General features: G+C 43.1%; 1 protein-coding gene across 2 annotated transcripts in view; it reads right to left on the reverse strand.

The window, feature by feature from the left end:
* PRKCH (protein kinase C, eta) overlaps positions 1–25,630 on the reverse strand; it is a 235,325-nt gene that overhangs the window by 40,513 nt on the left and 169,182 nt on the right. The gene's annotated exons all lie outside the window — the stretch shown is intronic.

The raw sequence follows: 25,630 nt of genomic DNA on the forward strand, positions 1-25,630 counted from the left end.
GCGGCGGCTCAAAATGGCCACCGCCGCCGCCTCCCCACTCCTCCGTGGCCTAAGAATTCTGTTGACTGACTAAATAGGATGTATGTGAGTCTAACTGGCCATCAGAAGACACAGTGAGCCTGGGAGTGGCTTCTGACATTAAAACAGAAGTTGTGAGCCGAGAGCACAGGGAGTCAGGCCCTCTGGCTGAGAGCTGTTGGGCAGCGTGGGGGAAGGGAAGGGAGGGTCGGTGTGCAGGCTGGCATCTGGGCACACCGGAACCTTCTGAAGGATGTGCATACTACCCTCTTCTGAGAGGCAGCACAGGGGTCAGGGGTCAAGCTGGAAGGCAGGAACTATCGGTGCACTGTCTGATCAGTCAGTCAAGGGACAGGGACATCTGTTTCAAGCCAGAAAGCAAGGCTTCTTGTCTCAGCTCTGCCACCTCCCTGGGCCTCAGTTTCCTCATCTGTAAAATAATGGAATGGGACCGAACAACACTTCCTCTCCACTGTTAACATCCAATAAACACATCCAATGAAAATTACACCTCTTTCTTATATTTAGAATTGAATACCTTCTTTGCACCATACTGCCACAGGCTCTATCCAACCCATCTCTTGGATCACTGCATTTCCTCATTGGTCTCTTTCTCCTTTTCAATCCTCCATTCTCCATGCTCTGCCAGTTACTTTTTGAAATGACGATTCTGATCTTGTCCCTTGAACATCTGAATTTAAGAGGCTCCCATCTGGCTGTAGCCTCTGTAATGCCCTACCATCTGGCCTCTGCCGGCCCTGCCAGCCTTACTTCCTCCCTACACCGTCCCCTGTCTGCTTTTCACTCCCAGATGAGCAACGTGCTCTCTGGTGGACAAACACTCTCTGGGCCTAGAGCAGTGCTGCTCGATGTGTGATCTGGGGTCTGGTACTCACCTGCAGCTGCTACTGGCCCCCAGTGAAGTAGAAAATGAATGCATGAGGTAGCAAGGAAGAAAGCAGAAACCTTGAGAGTCAGCATGTATTTAGTAGACACTTTTACAACTATTTGACAGTAATTTTATGCCTGCTCAATCTAATAAAAATTTGGGCTTCTATGTGTGTTTTCTTTTAAAGTTCATTTTTCTTATAAAGTGAATAAAATAATAAAAAGTTTATTACACTTTATACAAGCTTTGGTCCTAAATGGATTGGAAAGGAAGAAAATCCACTGGTTTCCCACCGCAGAGAGTTCGAGGAGCTCTGGCCAGCATCCTCCTTCCTTCCCCTCTTCCAGGCTTGTTTGACAACAGCAGACTCACTGAAGGCTCTGCATCTCAGAAACCTCCTGTGTCGCTTCCTTGGACAAGCATGGTGTCTCTCCTCCATGCTACGTGGGAACTTGGTGCATACTTCTAATTATAGCATTGATTGCACTGACTGTAATCACTGTTTCCCTGTAGGTCTTTCCCATGCTTATTTCAGCTCTCTAACCTCAGAGCAAAGGGCCTGGCACAGGGCTGTGTGGATGATTATGTGCTGGTTGAACTGAACAAGCCCTCAGTTTTTTACCCTGAACTCTGGTTGCATTCCCTTTGTCTATGCACCCCTTGAATATAAAATTCTTCTGGCCAGTGTCTCTCCCTCCAATGCCTAGGTGGTGTTCTGTGTATCATGGGTGCTTAGGAAATGAAGAAATGATAGGAAATGTTATCTGTATCTGGGGTTGACTTCTTTGTGCCATCGAGCCAGTTGCACTCACTCCTCTGGCTCCCAATCTAGTCCTAGAGCTAATACAAGAAAGCTGGGCTTGTAGGTACAACAACCCATGACTAATGTGTATGCCTAGTGATTAAACATCCTTATAACAGTGTGGTATTATAACCAGACAAGACAAATCACCTCTGTACATTCTGCATAAAATTAAAAGGTCACTCCAGGAAGAAAAAGAATAATGAGATTCCTGAAGTCCTTCATCAAGTTGAAAAGCTCATCTAATTTTTTTTTTAAGGCATCTCAAGGAAAACTCCAAAACCAGAAGGGATGGAATATTACAGAACAATTAACTTTAAAATCTCAGAAAAGCCTTTAAGCCTGAAGTAAAGAACACAATTCCCACCATATGGTACTCCTCTCTTTTTGAAAGTTGGTAAATCCCAAGTTTATTTGGGATTCACTGGGAACCAGTGGTTCCCTGCATTTTCCAGAGAAGGCAGTTTAAGAACACATTTCCTAAACCTCAGCTTTTGGGGTTCTACACTTACACTTTCTCCTTGAAGCCATGGAAAAATTCTCCTCTCTGCTTCAGAGATCTTTCTTTTAAAATGGTATTTCAATCACCTGCCCACTTTCAGGATGTAGGGTATGAAATCATCCCAAGGCTTCATGAGGGCTTCTGAAGCCAGGGCCCCTAGGTTCACATATGGTCAGGAACCAAACAAACAAGCCTCAGGAACAAGACAAGTGATTTTTTTCCCCATTAGAGAAGGAACTCTTCCTCATTCAAATTGAAAACAGAGAATCAGCTGATGAAAGAAAAATCACCAACATTTAAGATCTAAGTGATTATTCTGAAATCAGAACATTCTGACCAACTGTTGTAGGTAAGGTACAAGCCACAGAGTTCCACCCACTCTGATGAACTCCTGTTTCACTCTGAGTTTCACAGCCATTCGCGACAATGTTTTATCTGCCTATGGGGCCTGGGTCCCCCAAGTTCACAGATGCGAACTTTCAGAACTTTTGGTCTGGGTTTCATGACACCTTTCTGGCCAGGAAGGTGGTGCTATGGCTCCTCCTGTAACTTTCCACCAATGCAAACAAGGTCATGAGTGCTGGGAGGCAGCAAGGACAGGTCTGAGTGGGCAGAGACTCATTGCCAAGGCAGGGTACATGCTTTCTCTTCTGCAAAAAGCATTTGTACCATCCTGTGGGTACACGTTGGGGAGGCTGTGAGCGCTGCTCTCATCTGTGGTGACAGATGAGACAGCCTCCAAGCCATGGCTCTGGGAATGCCTTCTCCTCTCTGCATGGCTCAGGAGGCGAGAAGCTTCCTCTGCCTTCCTGGGCCCTCAGAGGTCAGGACTCAGGGCCACCTGAAAGGTTCTGCCTGTTCTGGTCTGGGAGCACCCCTGGCAACTCCTACCTTCTAGGTGGCCAGAGCCAAACGTGACAGGGGTGAGTGGCCTGAGAGAGTGCCCTTTCCTCGAGACAGTGAACACAGCCTGCCCCCTAGGAGTTATCAGGGTCAGCTCTGGAGTGAGCACGTCAGAGACATCTCTTTACTCTGAACCATGCTCATCTGCCCAGGGCTGGTCCTCAGCAAGCAGAGTTGAGATTTGATGATGCTACATCCTAAAGAGATGAAGACTCTTAACTAGCCCATTCCCCAGGATCCCGTGGGATGTGTGAGAAGGGAAAACTAAGGGATATTATTTGCAGAGGCTACACCTGAGTCCTTAAACCAAGTAAGCTGAGAGCTCACTGAGCTGGGACTACTTTGTTAGGTAAATTCCAGGACAACTAAACTCAGTCTTCCTTAAGTCTCTAACCACTCCTAAGTATCTCCATTCTGGGCTCCTCCTCCACCCTCCCTTGAAGGGTGGGCGGTTCCCTGAGGTTCTGTTCTTGGCCCTTGCCTGGGTCTATTTCTAGCACAGATGCTAGACCATATGGCGCCTTTGTGCAAATTAGAGAAAGGCACCCCTTTCTCAAGACATGTTACCACCACCTCCTGGGAAATTCACAGTCATCATGCACATCGTCACAGACTCTGACGGAGTGGCACTCCCTGGAGTTGCCCAGTGGACAATCTGGCTGGTTGTGTGTGCAGTGAAAGCCCTGGATTCAAATAGCACCCTGGACAGATGGCTCCTAATTTTAAACCTTGACCTTGACACCTCTCTCCGGAGATCCAGAGGTGTATGAGAAGTTAGCCATTAACCGATTTGGGAGCATCACTACTAGGAATATTTCAGTCCTTCAAACACAAAGGGATAATACTGGACACTTCCCACTGCTGTCTTCACTTAGTTAAAAGCTTTAGAGTTCTGCATGGGAAATCTGAGTCAACCTGAATGCGTACTCCACGGTCCCCATATCCGGAGTCCTCTCAGCTTTCCCTCCACTCCACCACCCGTTTCTCTCTTTTCCATCACTGTCACTGGCATGATTTATGACTAGGTCTTGACTGGCTTATTCCACAACGGTTGGAGTTGTGGAACTCCCAGCTTCCAGACTTGCTCTTCTGCCCTCTATTTTAACATGCCACACTTACTTCCTACTAGTCTCTTTCTCTTTCTCAAAATCTTCTGGTAACGTCAATTGACAGGCAGATAAAACCCAAACTTGCTAGGCCACATCCCAAACCTTCCATGCTCTCACCCCAACTTACCTCAAACTGCCACCTGCCCCCTGCTCTGGTCCTTCAGTCACACGGAGTCCTCACGATTCCCCAGCACGGAACGCCTCCTGTCTCCAGGCCTCTGGCCTTAGTGTTCCAGATACCTGGCATGTATTTCCACGTTCTGCGGTTAACTAAAAACCTACAGCCCAAATGCCATCTCTTCTCCAAAACTTCTGTTGACCCTCTGCATCAGAATTAATTGCTTCCTTTTTGGGGGGTTCTCGTTGCATTCTGTTTATGCTTCACTCTGAGAATTTATGGTACCATGTTTTAAATTGTCAATTTATGTATGTGTTTGGAGCCCTCAGTAGACTAAAACACCCTTTTCTACTTATCTTCAGGTCTTCAGGTACAAATCCAGTACAAAGCAGATGTGCAGGACATACTGAATGAGTAGCTCAATGGTGGAGATGGCTCCTTTATGGTCAAACAAAGCCTGTGGAAAGACTTAACGATGGTCTACTCTGAGCCTGCATGTTTTAAACTCCAGCCAAACAAGGGCAAATGAGAGCCCCACAGCGTGTCAGGAGGGGTGAAGGGCACCTTCCAGACCGAAAAGTCTGTTTAAGACAAACACACATTGGTGCCATAACTCACAACCTGCATCAAATGTGATTCCTGGAAACCAAAAGCTCTTGGCAGGGGCTGAGGAGCGACTCCTTGGAAGAGAGCTGGCAGGGTTTGGGACTTCATTCCAGAGTCCCCTTCTGCCTTTGCACAGCTCTCCAGACCCTGGATTGAAGCAGGTCCACCACTCTTGCTAATAACACGTTAGAGGAATTCTGGACATGACAGAATAATACTCGCCTTGGGAAGGTGAGTACCTAGATGGCAATGAAGTGATGCCAAATGGGATGTGTGTGAATCTAATTAGTAGCACTGTTTGAACTGTAAGTCACTTCAGTCATGTCCGACTCTGTGGGACCCCACAGATGGCAGCCCACCAGGCTCCCCCATCCCTGGGATTCTCAAGGCAAGAACACTGGAGTGGGTTGCTGTTTCCTTCTCCAATGCATGAAAGTGAAAAGTGAAAGTGAAGTCACTCAGTCGCGACCGACTCCCAGCGACCTCATGGACTGTACCCACCAGGCTCCTCCGTCCAGGCGATTTTCCCGGCAAGAGTACTGGAGGGGGGTGCCATTGCCTTCTCCGAGCACTGTTTGAGAACATAGCAAATAAGTTGACTACAAATTCTGAGTGGAATAATGTCCTCAAGCTTCGCTCATTGAGACACATTTACAGACATGAGAAATCAAAGACCATTTACAGAACAGGGGCCTCATGTGTAAGATACATTCAACCACCTGACCAGCATTTCTTTGCTTTTACCCTATGTATTAATAATACTAGGATAGGCAAACCTTCTCTTATCTGAGACTAGGTTCCCCAGTTTGGGGGAAAGAAATGACCAGGAACACAAATCTACCAAGACAGAGACAGAGGAGCGGTAGACTGACTTTGCTTTTCTGACACATTGGAAAATGGTGTCTGCACATAACCCTGACCTTTATACACTGTCTCCTGCAGAAGCCTGACTAGCACAGAAAAAAAGGGAAGAGTCTTCAAAGTCAGCTGATCATACACTTTCCTTGCCATCTAGGTTTCTGTTTCCCTTTCACTGTCATGGCTCTAATAATATCATTAACCAAGCCACCCTAGACAGCATATTAAAAAGCAGAGACATCACTTTGCTGACAAAGGTCCATATAGTCAAAGCTGTGGTTTTTCCAGTAGTCATGTATGGATGTGAGAGATGGACCATAAAGAAGGCTAAATGTCAAAGAATTAATGCTTTCAAACTGTGGTGCTGCAGAAGACTCTTGAGAGTCCCTTGGACGACAGGGAGATCAAACCAGTTAATCCTAAAGAAAATCAACCCTAAATATTCATTGGAAGGGATGATGTTGAAGCTCTAATACTCTGGCCACCTGATGCAAAGAGCTGACTCACTGGAAAAGAACCTGATGCTGGGAAAATTGAGTGCAGGAGGAGAAGGGGGCGGGAGAGGATGAGATGGTTGGACGGCATCACTGACTCAATGGACATGAGTTTCAGCAAACTCCAGGAGATAGTGAAGGACAGGGAAGTCTGGCATGCTGCAGTCCATGGAGTTGCAAAGAGTTAGACATGACTGAGCAACTGAACAACAAAAGCCACACTCACCATACGTAGAGTGGGGAAAAAAAACAAAAATAAAAACTGTCTATCACTACCTAGAGAAGAACGAAACTCCAATACCTGTATTGCTTGATGCTAAGATTCGTGCCCACTGCATCCCATGGAATGCTTTTGAAACAGGAAGTTCCTTGAAACTAATGATAAAAACACTTGTCAGTTGCCAGTATTCTCATTTTCATCATATCAGACACCACCAGCATTTTGTGATCTTTGGTTTCTTGGAATCAAGGATATATGGTAGTTATTAGTATGCATTCTCCTTGTCAGCTGCCATGTTAAAAGTTGAGGGAACCAAAGGGAAGGAGATGTCAACAGGGAAATGTAGGACTTACGCATACTGATTCACCTTCAAAAGAAACAGTCTAGGTAATTCCATTTGAAGACATCAATGCCTTCAAAGAGACTTCACGGAAGGCCACTGGGTGCAAAAACTTTCTGTTACAACCAACGTACTGCATTAAATGTTGTTCAGGAGGAGTCACTGTGGCCAGTAGGAATAAGGGGCAGTCAGGTTCCTCCTTATTTGGGTTTTTCTTTTTCCCTTTCTGTCTTGGTCTCAGAAAGAGCTCCAGGGAACCACAGGGAGGAGGACTGATAGCCTCTCCCATCTGCGGGAATCTAGGTTAAGGATAGTGTCTGGTTTCCTAGGAGATTCATTCTTAGCACCAAAGAGAAATTTTCTGGGAGAGTGGCAGGGGGTGGGCGTTGGCTAAAGACGGGAAGAAGCATTTTCCAGAGTCAGCCCACCCAAGAACTCAAGGAGAGCGGACTTGGCTTCGGAAGGTCATCATCGTCTGCTCGAAGGAGCCTGCATTCCAGGCATGGAAGGTGACGCCACGTAGCCCCCCGCACACAACTGTGGAGCTGGGCAACTGCCAGAGCCACTCTGATTCGAGGCATAAGGCTGCAGCATGGTGACGTTCTTCCTGCTGACTCATGGCACTTGCAGAAGCGTACAGAAATTCCACGATGAAAGATGATCCTCCTGACATTTCTGCTAGCACTCGGGTTCTCCAGCAGATTTCCTGGAGCAGAGTCTGTTTGCCATCCAAGCTGTGGAGGCATAGCTCAATGTTTTCCAAAGCAAGGCGGAAAAGCTCCCCGTGGCTGTAACATCCTAACATGGGCCCTCATTTCCTCTGAGAGATACACATGGGGACCAACTGCAATGGGAGACTTTGAACCAGGCCTGTGGGCATGATGTGGAGCTAACAGACATCTGGGAGTCTGGGAGGAAATGAGTGGCCAGGGCCAAATGGAGTGTGGCCATTTCCTGCTGGTCTGGCCTCGGGTTCCCTGGTTTTCATTTTTAAACTGAACTTCAGTTGTAAGGACACACGAGTTCTATTTGGTTAGAACGGTGTGACTTTGGGTCCCCTTGGGTCCATATTCTGAAGCTATTTGAGTTTGAGACCCCAGGCAAATACTTTAGACATTCAGCAACGAAAGAAGTGGACAGGGAGTTATTCATCTGTCTCTCTCTCTCTCTCCCTTTCTTTAGCTCCACTGAGTAAAACTAAATGTGAAAAACTCACTTATTTCCTTCCATGTCATTTTTACAACTGGCAATTACTTTTAATATGTTTACATTATAATATTTTTACATTATAATATATGCTTCCTGTAGGCAGGGTCCTGGCCTGTCTTGGCCACTATGGTATCCTTAGACACAAAGTAGGTCTCAGTGAAGATTTGTTACATGAATAAATGAATGATGGGTAAATAAACAGATGCACAAATAATGAATGTGGACCCATAAAGTTAAGACTACTAACAAATTTGTACCTCGTGTAAATATATTAAGGCATCATGCAAAGGAAATAAAACATGGGACTCAGGGGAAAGGCAATTTTCTTCCATGTGTCTTTCAAATCAAGATGGTGACCAATGCGAAAAAGATATTTTTAAATGGTTAAGAACTAAATTTCCAATTCATGGCCTGGGGGGAGAAGAGTCCATGAAAGGAAAATGCTGGGAGAATTGCTTTCCTACAGAAGGGGAACCCTTCACACTCCTAAAAAATATCCCTTTGTCTTTGGTTCTGTCATCTCACAGGAAGAAAAAAAAAGGTTGTAGAATGCGGACACCTCTTTGTAGGGTGACTGTACAGTATACTGTCCAAAATGGGACTCTAAGTAAAAGGGGGCCGCTATTCAGGAGGAATCACAGGGGCAAGGTGGGACTTCTTGGGAAAACTAAAACACAGGGCTGACCCACCTCTCCACTGTGTAAGCCACCCACTGAAAGTGGAAGCAATTTCTTGTAATTCTTCTCTTAAAAAGTGCTGTTGGTTTTTTGTTATTTTTTTTTATTTCTTTGGCCATGCTGAGTTGCAGGATGCAGGATCTTTAATTGCGGTGTGTGAACTCTCCGTTGCGGCATGAGAGATCTAGTTCCCTGCCCCGGGAGTGAACCCGGGCCCCCTGCACTGGGAGCACCAGGGAAGTCCCACAAAGTGCTTGTTCTTTCCTAAACTCTTATCATCTTAACCCTCTGCTGAGTTGTTATCTTGAGAACGGGTTCTTAGGAAGCACTGTATCTTGAGCTTCTCCGGAAAGTTATTGGTTCTGGGGTTAACTCTTTCTACACCCAGTGTGACCCAGACCACCCTTCCTGGATTATATATCTTGTGAGATACTGTGAAAATGCTCTGCATTGTAAGCCCTCGACACTCCCTCTTTGTTTGGATACAAACACAATATCAAACTATACCCTAGCTGCCGCAAACTGGACAAAGCCAGCAGCCCCTCAGACAGACCGTGGAGGGAAAGTGCTTTTTAACATACTTCCTCTGGTGGTGCCATAGCACAAAGATTATACTCAGCTTCCCCGGCCATAAAAGTTTCAGTTTTTCCCATTCTCGCTGCCAAAGCTGAAATGCCAAGAAATGCTGGGAACTGTGATTATACACACTTCATATTTTACATTCTGAAACCCCAAGGAGTAAGCCACGGAGAACAGAGTCCTATTTCTTAAATGGCAGCTGAACAGATAGAGCACTCGAGTTCTGCGGAGCATGGCTGAGGATTTGCATGGAGAGAAACAAACAGAGACCTCACAGACGTTTCCCGTCCGTGTGGACCTTCCTGGCGTCTGGGAGAGACCTTGGCTAGCTTTTCTAGTTTTTTTCTCCTTTGCTATTTTTTAACTTTCTGAATTACTCATCTAGATTCTTACGGGAAAAAAAAAATTGATGCCACACATACAAGTCAGTTATAAGGAAACTCAGTGACTGCCTCTGACAGGTTTGAACCTGTGTGTTCACAGACAAGAAGACAAAACTTCAGTGTTCTTCAGGCCAAAACTGAATCCCTCCCCCTTTTTAAGAGTAGCAATAAAAACAGCCATCCTGACAACATTTAGCCCTCAGGTTCACTTTGTCAAAATTTTCCTCTGTCAATGGAGTCTTAAGTTAATTTCAAGCTGTCAATGGAGTCTTAAATTAATTTCACTGCCCCAGCATATTTTTCTTAATTCCAGCAACTAGTGTAGGAATTAGAACAAATAAATAAACACAACCCCCCGCCCCCCCAACAGGTCTTCCTTCCTCCTCCCTCCAAGAATTAACACAAGAGCCCCGGGTCCCTCAGGAAAGGCTCATGATGGCAAGACCTATTCTCCTAAAGGGTGAATTTCATGACTCACTATCACCTGCTTTCCTGTGTTGCTCTGTTCCATTTCTTCGTCAAAGGAGTGTTAAAATCCTCACTAAGGGCAAACCAGGGAGGGGCAAGCGTCTCATGCGTGTATTAAACAAACATTTAACACCTGCTCTTGCTTCCTGGGTGGCTCAGCAGTAAAGAATCTACTGACCAATATATGAGACTAGAGTTCGATCCCTGGGTTGGGAAGATGCCCTGGAGAAGGGAATGACAACCCACTCTAGTATTCTTGCCTGGGAAATCCCATGGACAGAGAAGCCTGGAGGGGCTGCAGCCCAGGGAGTTACAAAAGAGTCAGACACAACTCAGTGACTAAACAACAACTTGCTTGATTTACAGGCTCTGGAGAGCTCTCACATGTTTTCAGAACGTAAGAGCTCATGTTTTATTTTTCTCCCTTTGACAGTGCCTGCTCCAGTGCTTCATAGAGAAAGAGGCTTGAGAAACTGTTGCTAAATGAGCACTCTGCCCCAAAGCAATGCAAGCCCCATGCAGCCAGCATGGACGTGTGTGCTGCTGCTCCTTGCTCCAGTTATAAATAACCACTGATGCAACTGCAGGATGTGTAGGGCTGGAAATAAATTTCTCTTTGTAGCTATATAACTGCAATAAACTTTTATAAGCCTGTTGCATGATCTGAACAGATCTGCACAGTTTTTCCAACAAGAGCAGAATTCTTTGCAGGTTTGAGCCCTCACCCACAGACCCTTCTCAGAGAAGAGAAGGAGTCTCAAAACTTCTAGCTTTTTACAAGAGTTCAGAGTTGGTCTTTCAAAAGGCTTAGGAAAAACCTCTGTTCTTCGAGTATGTAACACCCTTTGTTTTTCAATAGGAAATACCCTTAAATATAGAGCTTGTGTATGTGTAAACCATTTCTGGAAGGACATACAAGAAATGGATAACTGGTTGTCTTGAAAAAGAGAAATCTGGAGGCTGGACTTAGCTTTCACTGTAATCTTTTTAGAATAGCTCAACATTTATCAGATTATGTATTAACACATCTAAATAAGTTACATCAATACTGCTCTTTAGTCAACAACTAATACCCTATTTATATCCATCTTTCTATCATTTATCTCTCCCAATGTGATCTCCCCAGACAAGCTCATTTGCTAGACATAACAACAGAAATGAAAAAAACAAAGAAGAAACATTCTATACCATGTGCCAGAAACGGAGGGGTAGCAATTGAAACTCAACAAGGAAAGCAAAGCTCTGGACACCAAGCTCTGATAGAGCCATGACAAATGAGAGAGAAAGCCTGAGGCTCCCAGCTCTTCATCCTGCACCCGCCGCCAGAGGACATCCCTTCTCGGCTGACCATCTCTTCTCGTGCTCTGCTGATTGATTTCTCCTCTTCCTCTGCCCCCATTCCTTTTGCTTCTTTCATTTAAAAATACTGGTTCTCAAAAATCACAAAAGTAACCCATTCTCACCACAATCTGTGGTACAATCTGAAAACACATAATGCAAAATTAAGAACTGTCCGACCCATCGCAGACTTGTTTCTGCTCTCCCACTTCTTCCAAGCACATGTCTATGTACAGTTGGCTTTCTACTGTTTTTTTAAGCAAAAAATGGGACTTAAATGAACATACATACTATTTTATTTTTCTCACTGATTTATCAGAAGAAAACCATCCAGGTGAATAAATATAAGTCTAACTCATGTATTTGTTCAATAGTTGCATAATATTCCTCAGGATGGATATACCATAATTTATTTACCCTTTTCTTATTAAATCTGTGCACCTCTTAAGTGGGTTCACTGTTCACGTTTCTCCCCTGGATTATTTTCTAACTGATAACATGTATGGAACATTAACTGATATCAGACATGGTATCCGGCTTATCAGAAATAAGCCATATGAATTGGATTTTAACAATAATCTCATGGGACAGGCAGTACTGTTGTTTCCATGTTATGGATTAGAAAACTAAGATTTAGAGGAATTAACGAGTTCATCCAGTATCATGGAGCTAGTACACTGCAGAGGTAAGTTTCAAATCCAAGTTTGATTCCAAAGTCTTGCTCTTAAGACTTAAGGTATGGACTTACAGTCCATACTTTCTCATTTGCAGTGTTGCCATGCAATCAGCCTGGAGCCTATGGCCACTGAAATGTTAGCCTGGTATTTACAACTTTGAGATGCGTCATTGGACTAGGAGCTCCACATGTTCCTCTAACTCGAGGTGTTCAGGTCTTCATCTCCTCCATCCCCACATCTGTACTCATTCTATGCCTCACCTTTGCAAAAGGAAACTCTGAAGAGCCTAACGTCACACCAACAATTGACTTCGCACTAGGCTTGCTACCCCTATAATCAGCACCAACAAAGTTCACTTAAAGCCAAAGTCTTATTTAAGAGGAATAAAACGAGCTAACCAATTCCTAGCTATGATACTGCTGATTTTACAAAAGGAGAATGTAACACACCAATTAGATACTTAATCAGGAATGAAAAATTACGTGGATGGCTTATGACTGCTCAGAAATCAGTGACTGAAAAAGATAACCAGGATGAACAATATCACACTAATCATATTTCCTTCTTTGACAGAAAAACTACACTGGAAGAACCAAATTGCCTCCAAATATCTGAAAGGCTTTTTTTTTTCTGTAGAATTTGTGTTTTTTCAGTCTCCTCTTTATGAGTGGTTCAGAACCAGTGAATAGAAGACACTGAGAGTTATGGTTTTAGTCAATACAGTGGTGAAATTTCCAGTAGTCATTGATACCTAGAAGTGAAGGAAACAAGTCCCTCTCCATGTGGAGGTATGTAAGTATAGACAAAATGACCATGCAGCAGACTATTAGGTATGCATGCTTTGAAAGAGAAGGGTATATAACTGAATTTCCTTCCAACCCCAAGACTCAAAAATTGTGTCAGTGGGACATGGACCAGGTAAATATTAAGACTGCAGGCTAGAATGCAGGAGAGAGATTCTGTATGTGAAAGATAAGGTTTGGAGGGGTATTCTGAGGTTGAGGAAGGAGAAACGAAAGGTCACACAGTCAAACTGCCATCTCCCCATTGTGAGCAGCATCACACATTTTGGGAACTGGATCGCTCAATGATGTCACTCTTCAAGGTGAGAGGTAGTTTGCCTGTCAGTTTCACTCACTCTTTGCAACTGAACCCACAGAATTCATCAAGGTCTGGGCATCTTTGCCAAAAGGTAATGTGGTTGTACCAAGTTATATTTCTTCTTAGGAAGTCTGCTGATAAGTAAAATTTGACATTTGCAAGACAATGGAAAAAGATTCCACCTTCAGGCAGGCTATCTATCAAAAGGCAAATGGTCACACCACATTCCGCTTAGCTATTTCTCCTGCCAGGCTTAAGTACTGGGATCCAGGAGGAGGATTTGGTCTCAACACACTGGAAAATATAGCTCCAAAACTAACATACATGGCTCAGTGAGCCAAAAGAATGGTAGTGCCCTCAGCTAATCCCCAGCTGTTCTCTCATGTCAGCCCATGGTGTGTTCAACTCCAGCAGGTGCTATTCTCCTCAGGGTTGAAATTATTTCTGGGTAGATTCTGTACCATCAAGTAGACTCAAAGCACCTTGCTTCACATAATAGAAAACATTGAAAGCTTAATAAACATGAATGAACCACTGCGATGGACTGAATGGTTGCATACCTCCCAAATTCATATCTTGAAGCCCTGACCACCTCGTCCTTGGAGATGGGGCCTTTGGAAAGTAATGGGGGTTAGATAAGGTCATGAGGGAGGGCCCCCCATGACAGGAGTAGTGCCTTTATAAGAAGAGACATCAGAGAGCTTGTTTCTTCCCCATCAGGCATGTAAAGATACAGCAAGAAGGTGGCAGTCTGCAAACTGGGAAGAGAGCTCATACCGGAAACCAAAATGGCCAGTGGCTTGATCTTGGATTTCCCAGATTCTACAACTACAGACATGAACTTCTGTTGTGTAAGTCACCCAGCCTGTCAGTGTTCATTATGGCACCCAGAGTAGACCAGGATGTGACTCACAGACAAAGAGTGATCACAGCCTGAAAGCCAAGGCTTGACAGACCTTAACTGCTACAGCAGCAGCAAGGCACCTATTTTTTGACATAATCAAAAAACTTGTAGTGGGGTATATTCAATATCACATGAGATCCCTTTTGAAAATAACATTTTTAATTATTAAAAAGGCAATGGTTGTTCTATGCAGAACATTTTAAAAACATTACAAAAAATAAAAACCACCTATATTCCCTCAGATACTCAGACAACCACTATTGTTGATGTTTAGCCTCCTGGAACTATGTTCTCTACCGAGAGTAAAGCTGACAGAAAATGAGGTCTTTGGGGGCTTTCTTCTGACCAAGACCATCACTGCATTAAGTCACCTAAAAGAACTGCATCCTCTTATACTCACAAGGATGTTACTGAGAAGTGATTTTACTTTCAGGCTCCTAGTACGGATATTCACATCGTACAACATCCATATGGAATCAACACTGGCTGATTAGGGAGAACTGAAAAGGAGACTTTCTGAGATGATGGAAATGTTCTATTATTTGGAGAATTGATCACATATAGTGTACACTTGTCAAAACCTATCAAACTGTACATTTAAGATCTGTCGGGGGAAGTGAATTGGCAAGATCAATACAATCCATGGGATAACACCAATACCCATCATTAAAACGTGTGCTTTGATGCATTTTTTCCCAAAGAATGTTCAGAAAGTGAACATTACTGAGCATGCACAACATACTAGGCTCCGGGCTAAAGGCTTCACACGCACCTCTCAGGTGTGCATTTCTCAGATCTGTATTTTATCAATGAGGAGACTGCAGCTTTAGAGGGGTTAAGTAACTTGCTCAAAATTCCACAGCTGGGAAGTGGCAAGACAGAACTGGAAGCCAGGTTCCTCAAATCCCAGAAAAAAAATTACAACAATCCAAATGTCTTTTGACTCAGCAGTATCTGAGACTCTAGGAATCTGTTCCAGGGAAAAAAAATCAAAGACTGATCCAAAGAGATGTGTACAAAGAAATAATAAACTCACCATTATTAATAAATCAACTTAAATGTACTATAAGTTAAGTAGGATCATGTGATAGACCACTTTGCATCATGTAATATTAGGTTTAAAAGAGAATATAAACTACTTTCATGATGGGGGAAAATGATCATGACAGATTAAGTGAAAAAAAATCAAGTTAAAAATGTACATATAGTATGATATCAATTTTGTTTCTTTTTTTAAAAAAGTAAATACATTTTAAAACTCTAAGGAAATATATCTAAACAAAAATGATTGTCTTTCAGTAGGATTATAGGTTATTTAATTTTTAATTTATATTTTTCAATGGTTATTATATGTTCCTTTTATTAGAGAGGAATCAATTTTATTTTCAAAATTTAAAAAAAAATGGGAAAATGATTGTTCTCACTAAAGAATGTATATCCCATGAAGACTATACATACACATTTTTATGAGAAAAATATTTCCATACAGCCCCTTAATAACTTTAGGGTGTTAATGTTATTCAGTAACTTACACATAATCATAAAAAAAGTGAAATCACCAGGATTTCTAACATAGTCATATATATATTTTATATATTATTTTATAGGATGGGAGAGTTCTACCACAGGTTGCGTGACCTTGAACAAGTTACTTAACTTCCCAGAGCCTCAAGTGTCTTTATCTATAAAAGAAGGAAGACACAACCGTCTTGGAGAGATGTCATAAGAAGGTAAAACTAAATAGGTCCAACTTCTTACAGAGGCATTTATCCACACAAGATAAAAGCTGAGTGCATGTGGCTATTATTTTGTACAGCAGCATCAGGGAGAGAGCTCAGACTATCTCCTCCTCTCTACCCCAGACCTCCCTGCACCATCATGCTTGTCCTTGCAGAGCACACGCCCCCTCCCACAGGCTGTGCCCTGCCGTTCCTTCAGACCAGAATGCTCTTTCCCCAGACATTCACAGAGAGCCTGTTTCCTCGAGTCCTTAGGTCACTGCTCATCTGCTCAAACAGTCCTTATAAGAGAAACCTTTCTTAATCCCCTATGTGTTAATAAACAGTAAAACTATTTTCCTCAAGCTTTATCTTCCCTGACAGAGCTTTTTCTCCATGGAGTTTATCATCCCAACACTCAATATACTTACTTTTTGTTTGTCTGACTACCTGTGTTAGAATTTAAGCTCCTGGAGGGTACGGGGTATTGTCAGCTTTATTTTCAGAGCTTTGAATAGTGCCAGGCCCACAATGGAAGCTCAACCAGTAAGTATTAAAGGAATGAACAAGAAACCCAAGCTGGAGGGCAAGGCCTCTCTTTACTCCTCTTAGTCTCTGAGAGTCTGACATAAAGCTTTGCATCAAGAAGGCATTTCATAAGCAGTTGTTGAACTGAACAACTGAATCACTTTTTACAAATGGCAGTGTTCACCTGATACCTAAAGATCAATGATTATATTTTTAGATCACAGCAAATAAATCCAAGATTGTATTTAATTATAATGAAGCAGTAGATTGCTTAATCAATTTGGTGAGGAATAGAGCAAAACTGGTGGTCTGGTTTCATTAGCCAGTGGAATCAATTAACACATTATCAGTTAGTCCCAAATAACCACAGCCTTTGTTGATGTAAAGGTCAAACACTGATGAGGTATGCCAGGGTCTGTATTCTGATCTAGTAAGTGAAGTACAGAAACAATCAAAGTGTTTCAAGTCTGAAATTTCTCTCTGTCATTATTCTGGGTCCTTGGAGAAATTGCACCAGGATATTCACTCGTAACGGTACGAAAGTGTTCTTAATCTCCCCTCAAACGAACAACCGAAATATCTGCTTCAAATGAAGCAAACAAAATGACTTTGACTGTTTTCCCCATACATTACAGAGACGGTTGAAATTTAAATAAAATGTAAGAGTAGAGTCTCCAAGTTTTACAACCTGTCCCCTGTGTTCCAGGGTTTCCTAAGGAAGCCATCTTTTTTTTTAATATAAATTTATTTTAATTGGAGGCTAATTACTTTACAATATTGTAGTGGTTTTGCCATACATTGACATGAATCTGCCACGAGTGTACATGTGTTCCCCATCCTGAATTCTCCTCCCACATCCCTCCCCATCCCATCCCTCTGAGTCATCCCAGTGCACCAGCCCCAAACACCCTGTCTCATGCATCGAACCTGGACTGGTGATTCGTTTCACATATGATAATATACATGTTTCAATGCCATTCTCCCAAATCATCTCACCCTCGCCCTCTCCCAGAGTCCAAAAGACTGTTCAATACATCTGTGTCTCTTTTGCTGTCTCGTACACAGGGTTATTGTTACCATCTTTCTAAATTCCATATATATGCGTTAGTATACTGTATTGGTGTTTTTCTTTCTGGCTTACTTCACTCTGTATAATAGGCTCCAGTTTCATCCACCTCATTAGAACTGATTCAAATGCATTCTTTTAAATGGCAGAGTAATATTTCATTGTGTATATGTACCACAGCTTTCTTATCCATTCGTCTGCTGATGGACATCTAGGTTGCTTCCATGTCCTGGCTATTATAAACAGTGCTGCGATGAACATTGGGGTGCACGTGTCTCTTTCAATTCTGGTTTCCTCGGTGTGTATGCCCAGCAGTGGGATTGCTGGATCATAAGGCAGTTCTATGTCCAGTTTTTTAAGGAATCTCCACACTGTTCTCCACAGGGGCTGTACTAGTTTGCATTCCCACCAAGAGTGTAAGAGGGTCCCCTTTTCTCCACACCCTCTCCAGCATTTATTGCTTGTAGACTTTTGGATAGCAGCCATGCCGACTGGCGTGAAATGGTACCTCATTGTGGTTTTGATTTGCATTTCTCTGATAATGAGTGATGTTGAGCATCTTTTCATGTGTTTGTTAGCTATCTGTATGTCTTCTTTGGAGAAATGTCTGTTTAGTTCTTTGGCCCATTTTTTGATTGGGTAGGTTTTTTTTTTTTTTTCTGGAATTGAGCTGCAGGAGTTGCTTGTATATTTTTGAGATTAATTCTTTGTCAGTTGCTTCATTTGCTATTAGTTTCTCCCATTCTGAAGGCTTATAGTTTTAAGGAAGCTATCTTAAGGACTTAACGATAAGTACACATAAGTATAGTAACTACACACAGTATCAAAATGTGGCTAAAATGCGGAGAAAATGATTTGGTTTGAAAGAAAAGCATAATCAAATTTAGTTTATTATAAAAATGATCGGTCTTCTTTCAGCTCAGAGGAGGCCAAGGTGCAACTTTCTTTGTTCAACCTGAATCCCAGTTCATCTGACACCAGCTGCCTCCACTAGGCCGCTTAAGTTTGACCCCAGTAAGATCAAAGGCATACACATGAGGTGCACTGGAGGGGGTTTTGGTGCCACATCTGCCCTGGGCCCCAAGATTGGCCCCCTCGTTCTGTCTCCAAAAAAGGCTGGTGATGACATCACAAAGGCAAGTGGTTATTGGAATGGTCTGAGGATCACAGTAAAACTGGCCATTCAGAACAGACCCAGATTGAGGTGGTACCTTCTGCCTCTGCCCTGATAGCAAAGCCTTCAGGGAACTGCCAAGAGACAGAAAGAAGCAGAAAAACATTAAACACAGTGGAAACATCACTTTTGATGAGATTGTCCACACTGCCCGATAGGTGCTGTTGAACTGAACAACTGAATCAACAACTGATGGTCCTGAGAACTTTCTGGAAGCATTACAGAGATCCTGGGGACTGTGGGCTGCAAAGTCAGCAGCTGCCACCATCATGACATCATAGATGACATAAACAGTGGTGTGGTGGAATGCCCGGCTAGTTAAGAACTACAAAGATTGGTCTTCAGATCAGTTCAGTTCAGTTCAGTCGCTCAGTCATGTCTGATTCTTTGTAACCCCATGAACGGCAGCACACCAGGCCTTCCTGTCCATCACCAACTTCCGGAGTCCACCCAAACCCATGTCCATTGAGTTGGTGATGCCATCCAACCATCTCATCCTCTGTCGTCCCCTTCTCCTCCTGCCCTCAATATTTCCCAGCATCAGGGGCTTTTTAAATGAGTCAGCTCTTTTGCATCAGGTGGCCAAAGTATTGGAGTTTCAACTTCAACATCAGTCCTTCCAATGAACACCCAGGACTGATCTCCTTGCAGTCTAAGGGACTCTCAAGAGTCTTCTCCAACACCACAGTTCAAAAGCATCAATTCTTCTGCACTCAGCTTTCTTTATAGTCCAACTCTCACATCCATACATGACCACTAGAAAAACCATAGCCTTGACTAGACGGACCTTTGTTAGCAAAGTAATGTCTCTGCTTTTTAATATGCTGTCTAAGTTGGTCTTCAGAGGGTTGAGTTTTACAAGCCACAGCTCCAATTTCTGTGAAGTGAAGTGAAAGTCACTTAGTTGTATCTGACTCTTTGCAAACCCATGGACTATACAGTCCATGGAATTCTCTAGGCCGGAATACTGGAATGGGTAGCCTTTCCCTTCTCCAGGGGATCTTCCCAACCCAGGGATCAAACCCAGGTCTCTTGCATTGCAGGCAGATTCTTTACCAGCTGAACTACAAGGGAAACCTAAGAATACTGGAGTGGGTAGCTTATCCCTTCTCCAGCGGACCTTCCCGACTCAGGAATTGAACTGGGGTCTCCTGCATTGCAGGAAGATTCTTTACCAGCTGAGCCATGAGGGAAGCCCAATTCTCTACTATTGAGGACACATTTTGAGCAAAATTTCAGCTGAAGCCTACGCCACAAAGAAAATGCAAATCAGCTGATAGCATATATGCAAAGAATAATCTCATTTGTCCACATAGCATGTTTCAAAGAGTTTTCACATGTCCACTTCCATCTGACTGGAGTTTCATTAACACCCTGCAGGGAAGTTATGTCAATAGTACCCCTCACTGAAGACCGGTAAACAGGCTTGGAGTGTTCAGCAACCCACCCATGTCCTCAGGACCATCACGAAACAGGCTAAAAACTATGCCCAGCATTCCTTCAGTTCAAAGAAGATGATGATCTCATCCAGTGCTATGATCTGAACTAACAGCTATGTCCTGATGACTTCCAAATATTTAGTTCCTGCCCATTTTCAATGGGTTTCAGACTCAAGTCCATCTGCCTGTTATGCATTTCCACCGGCATGTGTCTCAAGTACTTGATATCTTACATTTCTAATTCTCATCTTATTCACCTGCTGAGATCCCTTCCCAGGCTCATGATCTCTCGTACCTAATGGTACCATCATTCATTCAGACTTCTAACTAAACACCCAGGTATGACCCCAGGTTTTTCCTTCACCCCCTGGGTCCACCCAGTCACTGAGCCCAGTCTGTTCTACTTGCTGGTATGGCAAAAACACATGGCCTTCTCCTCAGACCTACTACCAATGTCTCAGAGCCTCATTATCTTCTTACCCAGAACACAGTAACAGGCACAAACTCAACCTTCCCCTTCTGCCCCCATGCACATATCCATACACTCTCCCACAAAATATATGTAAAATATAAAGCCAGTCATGTCATCCAACTTGCTGAAGATTCTTCAGACTCTACATTACCTGCTACATAGAGCCAAATTCCCTGGTATGAAATTTGTATCTAATAGTGCAAGTTTTCATCAAATAACTATTCTCCTTCTTTTCCCTTAATAAGAGAACCCTAATTTTTGCCAGAACATGGCCATGTAATAACATCCTAGCCTTTACTGCAATTAGGTGCAGCCATGTATGACCAGGCTCTGGACAATTCCATGGTAAGTACTGTCTGAAAGTTCAGGGAGGATCTTTAAAGAGAGCAGACTCAACTGGAAGGAATGTCCTTCACCCTTCTTATTCCAGTACTGCCTTGTATTGGAATACAGAGGTGACTTTTGGAGCTACAGCAACCATGTTAAGACCATGAGGTGACTTTGACTATAACAGAATAGTAAAGATAGAAATCTGGGTCCCAGAGGACTCCATGGAGTTTTCCTGGCAGAGCCAGATCTCTTGCCTCCAGACTTCTTCCAGGGAAGAGAAGTTCATTTCTATTTAATTTAAGCCAATGTAATTTTACATTTCCTATGAAGGGCAATGGTGCCAAACCTCAAGTGATACTGAATTCAAACTTCTCCAGAATATTACGCCTTATAATAACTTTGTTTCTACCAACTCTTATCTCCCACCATACTTCAATCTTTAGGCTTTAGTACTACTAAATTTCTAGCAGTTTTCTATCCCACCCTCCATGGACTTTCATACTTCTCAGCATTAAGTTCTAGAGCTTGTCCCGTACCTAAACACCTACTTAACTTTATTCAGCTTTTAACTTCACACACTCAGCTCAGGACTCATCTCTATAGGAAGTTTGCCTAGATCTGCATCTTAGGCTAAGTGGCTGTTCTCCGTGCTCCCGTAATGCCCTGGGCACGCTTCACTTTTGGAACCCACCTGCTCTTACTTATGGGCCATCTCTTCCACCCCACAGAAAGAACCTTAGGGCAGACACCACGCCTAACACCAGTGGGAGCTCTAATTATGTCCTGAGTTCCACTGCACTTTCCTCAGTGAGATGGAGTGAACACCACATGCTTCTGAATGTCCTGTTTAGCCCTTAAGCTCAGCATTCCATGAAGATTGAATGAAAATTTCCTAATGGTGATATTTTTTTTTCTGAAGATGAAAAACAAGTTACAAGTGAGCCCTCCTAAGAAAACATCCATCCTGAGAAGCAATTTGCTGTTTGGATATTTCAGGCTTGAGTTCTTTCATCTGTAACAGGGAACTTAGCCCTAAGTAATCTTGGAGGTCTGACATTTTGTAATTTCATTGTTGAATATAAACACACAGATCTGGACACAAGGAACTCACTGTGAGCGGATGGCTCCTCCAGGGACTGACAACATGACTAGCCTTACCCAACTTTTAAGTAAATTATTTACAAGGAGTGCCTAATAAAATCTTAAAGTCATCAGAGGACAGAGGGCACACTAAGTGAATGAAATGTCAACTAAGGGAAGTTATGCCTCCTAGATCCCAGCCATACTGGGCTTCTTTCTCTAAAAGGTTTTGAACTTGCCATGCTCCCTCTTGAGACTGAGCACCTGCATTTGCTATTCCTTCTGTCTTGAATGCTCTTTCCTTCCCTCTTTACTGGTTACCTCAGCTCCTGAGTCACTTCCTTAGGAAAATCTTCCACCTCTCCTTGACCAGATTGAAACACACTATGAGACGTTCTCATTCAGTGCAATGCATTCCTCTTCTTCATAGCACTGGTCACAGTTGCGATTTTGTATGAATATGGTCATGTAATTGATGTCTTTCTCCCTCACTCAACCATACTGCCTACAAGACAGCACTTTTGTTTTTGCTCATCGCTGTATCCATATCCTTGGCAGAGAGTCGATGCTCAATAAATACTTGTCAAATATCCCCAGAGGCTGTGCAAGGGAAGACAAAGGGGGCTGATGAGTTTCACTGGAGGAGGAAACGTCAGGCTGTTCTAATAAACTGGTAATTCTCAGAGCTCTCCATCATACCTTTGAAAAAAGATCTTGGGAGTTAGGGATTGAAGTCACTTTCTGGTGATGGAAGAGCAGGCACGGAATGAGGCCACCAACTGGCAGAACAAGCTAAGAAGAGAGAAGGCAAGAATATGATTAAAAAGTTTGGAGTTCCAGGAACAATGCTAGTAAGGGCTCACGGCCAAATCCGAAGTGAAAGTTACTAATGTATTGAGAATCTCACAACTTGTGCATCCTAAAGAAACAAGGACTGCTATATGAAGACAAAAATGACAATTGTAACTGTTTTTGTAGCAAGCATATCAAGAAAGAGTAAACCTACTTCTTGGGGCAGAAGGAATGAGGTGTTGTATGGCAAAGGGAAAACAGAACTCCTAACTTGGACTTTCATCTTTATCTAAAAAGACCATCTTTATCACTAGAATGAGTAGAATAAATATAAACACAGAACTGAATTCCAATACAGGTAAGAGTCCAGAATTCTAGGCTCAAATAAAATACGTCTGGGGACTCTGTAAGTTCTGCTAATACTTTGGAGTTAGAAAGGCCCCAGGAGATGGGAATCAGACAGGTGTTGCCCCAGTTCAAGAGGGGGAAGAGCTAGATAACAGAGAACAATGACTCAAGCACATGCTACTACCACCGACCCAACATCAAGCTGATCTGGAAGCAGACAGCAATGCTCACAGAGGTGGCTTCTAGCATGGGCTCTCCAAGCAAAGCAATGCTCAGCTAACTTTAGATCACACAGGAACGTGAAGTCAGCAAGGAATCTGATGGTCCCTTACAGTATCTTTGAGAAACAAGAGTCAGATGATATTAGAGACTGGTGTATTGATGCAGATGCTACAGCTGTGTTCAGAAGCTTAAAAATCTCATCTGGCAGGGAGATTGCTAATCCTCTCAAATTCTGAATTTATTTAAAAAGTCAAATTAGGTAGCGATTGTTCTCTAATTTGAGAACTCTAAAGTTATTTTCTTTCAAAGCTAATGTGTTGCGTATGTATACGAGTACAAGGCAATAAGTCAAGTCTGGCGGTCACCTCTGTGACCAGTCCGACATCTGGGCAACAGGAGAGCAAGTGACCCAGGAAGCACTTGGAGCTTGAGGAGTAAACACTGATTACCACGCACCCCACATGCTGAGAACTGCACAGGGCACAAAGCAGCTAGATGTGTAAGATGAAAACTGTGTATTGAAATGCAGTGTGTTCAAGTATAACCTCAGAAGGATGAGTCAAAACTTAAACTCTCCTATAATTCTTCCTGAGCTCTTCTATAAATTCTTCCTCTCTCAACCTATTTTAGATACATTCCATGTTTTCTCAGAAACAGAAAATCCAATGGGTGCTGGCTGGCTTTGGGAGCTGAAATGTCAATGATGGCTCAGTTCCTGTAAGTAAGTTCCTGTGAGTAAACTTTAATACAGCTTTCAAAACAGGATAGAAAATGGTGCCCGTAATGCTGGCAGGCAGGTAAATGGGATGCGGGGCCCTTTGTTTCCCCAATTCTGTAGAGCTTGACTCTGGAAAAAAGTCAGTGCCCATGTAAATTATTCATGAGTACTATCTGGGCTTCTAATCAGCCATCAAGCCCTGAACAAAGGAATGAATGGTCTTTTTTTTCCCTTAGCAAAGTGACTCATTGACTGCTTAATTCAAAGCCCTCTAGACTTGGTCTGCAGCCACACCAAAGCTCCAGACCTTCCAACCAAAGGCAAAGTGGCAGACTCCTTCCTTGCTGTAATGCCCAAGAGGCAGACTTCTGTTCCTCCATGAAATGCAAGTGAACACATGAACACATCTGAGAAATCAGGGTCTGAACGTAAGCAGAAAAGCACCTGAACGTAACTGGCCTGTCTCCTCTCACACAAGGCACAGTTGGCAGAGAGACAGAAGAAAGTCATGTCAGAGGGAGCCTAAGGCAGTACCTTCTAAAGTCCCATTTGATGATGATTTGCAAATGGTACCATCTTTGTAATTCACTGGAAAAGAAATACCTTCCCTGGAAAAATAAGACAAAACAGCCATATGACAACAATCCTATTTGAATAGATCAGAGGTATCATTCAGGAAGATCTTTTTAGCTTTGATAAAGGCCATCCCAGGACATGTATGATACACGAGGCTGTCCAACTCTCCTCCTGTGCTCTCTGGATCAAATTCATACCCCTGGAATCCAAATGTGCCCTTTGCTGTGTGTGGATTCCAGGGACTTGGCATCCAAAGGCTTATCCTTAAGACTCTGCTCTCAGGCCAATACCCTCAATGGAATTAAATAATCCAATGAAATAAATCCACAGAATAAAAATAGCATTGGAATCTATCCTAATTAAATGTGCTCCCTTCGAAGTCAAGCACTTCAGTTAGAGACTGCACGTGGAATTCAAGTCAAAGAGTACATTAAATTCTCAGATTTGAACTGCAAGGCCAAGAACTGAAATAAAATTTCTCAAGATGTGGGCTGATACTGCTTCACCAGAAACCACATCAGGTTTCACTGTCCATCCTCCACATTTCAAACAAATGAAACAAGGAGATGGAGAGGCAGATGAAGCATGTGCCTTGCATGAAGGTTATGCAGTCCTATGAAAAGCCAGAATATTTAAGTATTCAAGTGTTTTTCCCCCTTACTGGTCTGAATATTTGTACCTTCCCTTCCCCACATTATATGTTGAAATCTTAATTCTCAAAGTTGATAGTATTAGTAGGTAGGACCTTTCAGGGGTGCTCAGGTCATGAGGATGGGGCCCTGATGAATAGGGTTAGTGCCTTATAAAAGCGGCTCCAGAGAGATCCCTGGCCTCCTTTACCATATGAGGTCACAGCAAGAAGGCACCAGCTAGGAACCAGAAAGAGGGTCTCCATCAAACATGACCATGCTGGTGCTCTGATCTTGATTTCCAGACTCCACTGTGAAAAATAAATGTCCATTGTTTATAAGC

Source organism: Bison bison, unplaced genomic scaffold (assembly GCF_000754665.1).
Source record: "Bison bison bison isolate TAMUID 2011002044 unplaced genomic scaffold, Bison_UMD1.0 scf7180017864254, whole genome shotgun sequence".
Taxonomy (NCBI): Eukaryota; Metazoa; Chordata; class Mammalia; order Artiodactyla; family Bovidae; genus Bison; species Bison bison.